Source organism: Molossus molossus, unplaced genomic scaffold, assembly GCF_014108415.1.
Source record: "Molossus molossus isolate mMolMol1 unplaced genomic scaffold, mMolMol1.p scaffold_m16_p_20, whole genome shotgun sequence".
Lineage (NCBI taxonomy): Eukaryota > Metazoa > Chordata > Mammalia > Chiroptera > Molossidae > Molossus > Molossus molossus.
In genome coordinates this window covers 23,470,604-23,476,201 of record NW_023425356.1, presented here as the reverse complement: position 1 = coordinate 23,476,201, position 5,598 = coordinate 23,470,604, and the positions used below count along the sequence as shown (strand labels likewise).

The window sequence follows — 5,598 nt, the reverse complement described above, 5'->3', positions numbered from 1 at the left end:
ATGTTTCTCTCTCCCTTCCTCACTCTCTAAAAAATCAATACAAATGTATTGTTTAAAAAATACAAACTGGCAGTTACAACACAGTCACAGGATGTAAAGTACAGCATAGGGAATGTAGTCAATAATATTATAATAATTGTATCATGCTAGGTGGGTGCAAGACTTATGGGAGGGACCACTTCGTAAATTATGTAAATGTCTAACATCATGCTGTTCACCTGAAACTAATATAATATTGAATGCTAACTGTAATTGAAAAAAATGTTTAATTAAAAAAAAAATGCCAGCTTCTTTCCCGAGGAGACACCAAATGGTGAATGACGCCAGTGCTGCGGGAGGGCCCGGGGGCCCCGGGGGCCCTGGAATGGGAGGCCGCGGAGGCTTCCGTGGAGGATTTGGCAGCGGCATCCGGGGCCGAGGTCGTGGCCGGGGTTGGGGCCGGGGTCGCGGCCGCGGAGCTCCCGGAGTCAAGGCAGAGGACAAGGAGTGGATCCCCATCACCAAACTGGGCCGCCTGGTCAAGGACATGAAGATCAAGTCCCTGGAGAATATCTATCTTTTCTCCCTGCCAATCAAGGAATCCGAGATCATTGACTTTTTCTTGGGGGTATCCCTCAAGGATGAGGTTTTGAAGATTATGCCCGTGCAAAAGCAGACGCGTGCTGGCCAGAGGACCCGGTTCAAGGCATTTGTCGCCATTGGGGACTACAATGCACATGTTGGTCTGGGTGTTAAGTGCTCGAAGGAAGTAGCCACTGCCATCCGTGGGGCCACCATCCTAGCCAAGCTCTCTATTGTCCCTGTGCGGCGAGGCTACTGGGGGAACAAGACTGGCAAGCCCCATACTGTCCCTTGCAAGGTGACTGGCCGCTGTGGCCCTGTACTGGTGTGCCTCATCCCCGCCCCAGGGGCACTGGCATAGTCTCAGCCCCTGTACCAAGAAGTTGCTGATGATGGCTGGTATTGACCACTGCTACACCTCAGCCAGGGGCTGCACTGCCACCCTGGGCAACTTTGCCAAGGCCACCTTTGATGCCATCTCTAAGACCTACAGTTATCTCACCCCCGATCTCTGGAAAGAGACTGTGTTCACCAAGTCTCCCTATCAGGAATTCACCAACCATCTTGTAAAGACCCACACCAGTTTCTGTGCAGAGGACCCAGGCTCCAGCTGTGGCCACCACATAATTTTATACAAGAAAAAGTGAATAAAGCCTGTTAAATTAAAAAATAATAATAAATAAGTAAATAAAAAATGCCAGCCGGAAGTACAGCGTTTCTAGGAAAAAGTGGTCAACAAAGTCAAATGACTAAGGGATTGCAAGATCAGACCTGCATGTCTGCTGGGCATGGCCACATAGAGATAAAGGGTGATTTCAGTGAAAGCATTTCTGGGGTGGGTAAAGGAGAAGCCAGACTACGGGAGTGGAATGCGGAAGAGGGTGAGGACGTGGACACAGATCAAAAAGCAGTTTATAGGGTTGAGGAAGGGGCTAGGGAAGAAGACACCTGAGCTTACTTATTTCATGAAGGGAAGAATCGGCAGAGGGAGATGACGGGAGGAGAGGACAGTGGATGGAGGCTGGCGGAAAGCACTGAGGTGGAGGGAATAGAGGAGCCAGAGCACAAACAGCAGGGGCCCAGGCTTTGCTCTGCCCAGTGAAACTTGTGACCGGAAGCTAAAGAAGCGATTTTCCTATGTGACCTAAGAGACAGAACTAGCCGCTGAGGGCAGGGTAGGAGGTGGTGGGAGGAGCTGAGGAAAGGTGAACGTTAGGAGTCAAGTCAGTGAGGGACAGAGAATGGAAGTGCTGGGCTGCTCCTGGGCAGTGGGTAATGTCAGACCTCAGGCTCTGCTGGGAAGCAAGTGAGGGCCCACGTGAAGGAGCTGGGTGACCAGAAGGCAAGGCAGGAGGTCGTAATGTGTTGGGCACACAGGTGAAAGGTGGAAGGACTAAAGGACAGCCCTGGCCAGTTTGGCTCAGCGGTTAGAGCGTAGTCCCACAGACCAGAGACCTGGGTTTGATTCCAGCCAAGGGCACGTACCTCAGTTGCAGTTCATCCTCAGTCCTGGTCGGGGTCACATGGGAGGCAACCAGTCCATGTGTGTCTTTCACATCGATGTTTCTCTCTCTCTTTCTCTCTCTCTCCCTCCCTTCTTCCCTCCCTCCTACTATGTCTAAAGATAAATTTTTTTTAAATCCTCTGGTGAGGGTTAAAAAAAAGGACTAAAGTATGTGGAGGGCCAAATACTGGATTGTGGCATTTCGGAGGTGGAGCTGCCCCCGGGGACAGTGAATGTCCGTGGGAGTGTGCTGCTTTGGGTGGGGAGGAAGAGCAAAGCCAGGGCATCCGCCAGACTTTTCACCCACACTGTCAGAGAAGGCACTGGGGTGATGGTGCAGTGGGGACCAAAAGACAGGCAAGTGCCCAAGTCCTCAGTGAAGGAAGTAGGAGATCAAGAGAAGAAAACGGGGAATCTGAGTGGCAGGAAACTCAGAGGAAGCATTTATACAGATAGAAGAAAAAATATCCAGAAGTGACAATGGGCATAAAAGTAATGCTGGCCCTGCCCCCAGATCTGTGTAATGGGATCTTGGGTAAAGGCAGAGCCTCAGCTCATTTGAGGGGCAAGGGAGAATGTTCTCTTCTTGGTTGAATATAACATTTCATCTGTTCTCCAAAACCTCTCTTGCAGGTCGGCACTGAGGGCAAAGTGGGGACAAAGGCATAGGCAGTGTTGAATGACAGCACTGAGGGTCTGCCATGGGATGAGGTGGGTGTCAGCCTTTTGGTCGGGGAGGAAGATGGCAAGGACAAAAATGTCGGAAGCCTTATCTACCTCAAGGGATTAAGGCCTATTTCTGTGTCCTGGGGGTGAGGGGACTGATGCCAGGTGCCACTTGCTGCCTGAAGTCAGGCTTCCAGAAAGACCCAGGCAAGAGGCTAGTTTGTCCCAGGGGTCTATGTTGTCCCTGCCCTGGATTATTTCTCCTTAAGGAAAACTGGTCTTGCCCTGGCTGGTTTGGCTCAGCGGTTGGAGTGTCGGCCCTTGGACCAAAGGGTCTTGGGTTCGATTCCCAGTCAAGAGCATGTACTCCAGTTGCAGGTTTGATCCTCAGCCCCAGTTAGGGTCTCGCATCCATGTTTCTCCTTCTCTCTCTCTCAGCCCCCACTTCCTCCCTTCCATTCTATCTAAAAAAAAAAAAAAAAAAACAATGGGAAATTTCCTCCCGGTGAGGATTAACAACAAAAAATGGTCTTATCTCCATGTCTTCCATCCAAGCTTAACACCTACTTGAAACTATATATTCCTGAGAAAGAAGAGAAAGGGGTGTCACTGTGACAGAAGAGACTGGTTAAGTCTGAGTAGGCCCTGGCCGGTTTGGCTCAGCGGTTGGAGCATCAGCCTGCGGTACAGAGAGACCCGGGTTCGGTTCCCGCTAAGGGCACGTACCTCGGTTGCAGTTTGTCCCCGGCCCTGGCTGGTCATGCGGGTGGCAGCCACTCGATGTGTCCCTTCACATCGATGTTTCTCTCTCTCTCTCTTCCTCTCTCTCCCTCCTGCTCTATCTGAACAAAAAATGGAAAAATGTCCTCGGGTGAGGATAAAAAAAAAAAAAAGTCTGAGTAGGAAACCAGATGGAGGGGGGAGGTGGATGGACATCAGAAGGAGCCCCTAGTCCCAGGCTCTCCTGTGACACAGGTCCTCACCCTACTCTCCCTTCCCTAGAGGGGAGCTCACCTTATTTACTAACCTTAAATTCCTGCAGTCTTGTCTGTAACATTTAGTCCTTTTGATATTTACTTCTATGAAAAACCAGGAAGATGTGAGTCTGTGAGGTTGGTACCAATGGAAAAGATGTGGGGTGAAAGCAAAAAACAACAAAAATGTAAAATATTTACCTGGTGCTTCCCCTGCACTTACCCACCCATTTGGCATGTGTTACAAAGGAAAAGTTAGCTTGTTTGGAAAGGGGACCAGTTCGAGGTCCTAAGCACCCATCAGCTGAACACAAAGTCCCTCTCCGTCCCACCCACTCCCCCACCTTCCCGTTGAAACTGGGTCTGGGGGGTGTGCAGAGGGGCTGCACCCCACCAGTCAGACCATCTTCTCCACTCGGCCCAGATCTACCCTCCCATTCTATTCAAGAAAGAGGTTCTCTTTACTTTGACCACCAGTCTTGGTTAAACATCAGAAAAGAAACAAATTACACACTTCTCAGAAACTGAAATTTTATAAAAAGGTATTTTTCTCTTATATTCATAAAATGATATAATTTTTGCAAGTATAGAAATGTGTCATAAATTATACAGAATGTTCCTTAATTACAGCTCAATGCAACTTGGTACTTTCTTCCCTCCCTAAAAAACGAGAGAGAACCAAAAAAATAATATATAACTGTATATATATATATATATATATTTATATTTATATAATAGACAAACCAAATATGAAAAAAATCATTTCCTCTTTGGTATAAAAATCAGACTCTCACCTTAAGAGACACACAAACAGACATGATGTTGGGTTTGTAAACTGTGTGGCCAAAAGGGATTTCCCTGTCAAGCGTTCCCCTCCCCCTATCTGAGGAAAGACCTAAATTGGGGCGGATCTCCCTAAGTGTAGACAATGGAGAAGGATAGGAGTGCCAAAGCTCCAAGAGTCCTGCCCAGACCACGCCAGGCAGCGAGAAACACCTCAACCACCCCATACGTGGGCTCTACCACCTCTAACCGATGCGGGGCCCAGAGGGGTAGGACCGCTTGTCTACCAGAAGGGAGAAGCAGAGGCCAGCTTCCCCTCTCAGGCCCCCTCAGGGTGCTCAGTTTTCCCTCCAGGCCCACCTCAGGCCCTGGGGTATAGGTGCAAGAAAATACCAGAGGAGGGAGAAGGGAAATCAGAAGGGACTCTGCTAAAGGACTCGAGTCTAAATTTAAAATTAAAACAAAATCTGTCTTTAGGACTAAACTTCACACCCAGCTTTTGGCCAGACAATGACAGGGCCACTTTCCCAGGCTCCAGCCCAATACCAGCAGGACTTACGGAATCCAGAAGTTGATATGTGTGTGTTGGGGGAAGGGGTAACTCTTCACTCTCAAGGTGAGGAAGGAGACAGGACCAAACCCTCCTTTATACTCTCCCAACACCCTCTGGCTGACAGGCACCTCCTCTCTGGTCAGCCTCACTGTCCCTCAGGGGCACCAGCCAATGGCGGGCCAATTATGAACTGTGGTTCCTCCCAACCCACTCCACATACAGCCAGGTGTAAGCACTCCACTCGTGTGCCAGCCTCCTCTTCCCCAGGAGAGTTAAGACACCAATCATAATATGAAAGTCACTTAGAAGCCTCCTCCACTTGCCAAATAAAAAAAGACAAAACCAAACTAGACACAAACACGAATCAAGGAGAGACATATACGATGAGAGGGGCCCAGAGGCCCCAACAGGTCTCTGGCTTCCCGGCATGATACATTCTTATGTAATTCAGGAACAGGGGCTCCAGGGCCCCTCTGGGGAACGGGAGTAAAAAAATAGAGACTATAGTCTCCCTGTGGGTTCCCAGGCAAGGCAGGGGCAGACCCAATCTCTCACAG

The 5,598-nt window shown here is 49.4% G+C and overlaps 1 pseudogene; it reads left to right on the top strand.

Annotated features, from left to right (window-relative positions):
- Positions 1–301: 301 nt before the first annotated feature.
- On the top strand, positions 302–1,213 carry LOC118637235 (annotated as a pseudogene).
- The last annotated feature ends 4,385 nt before the right edge of the window (positions 1,214–5,598 follow it).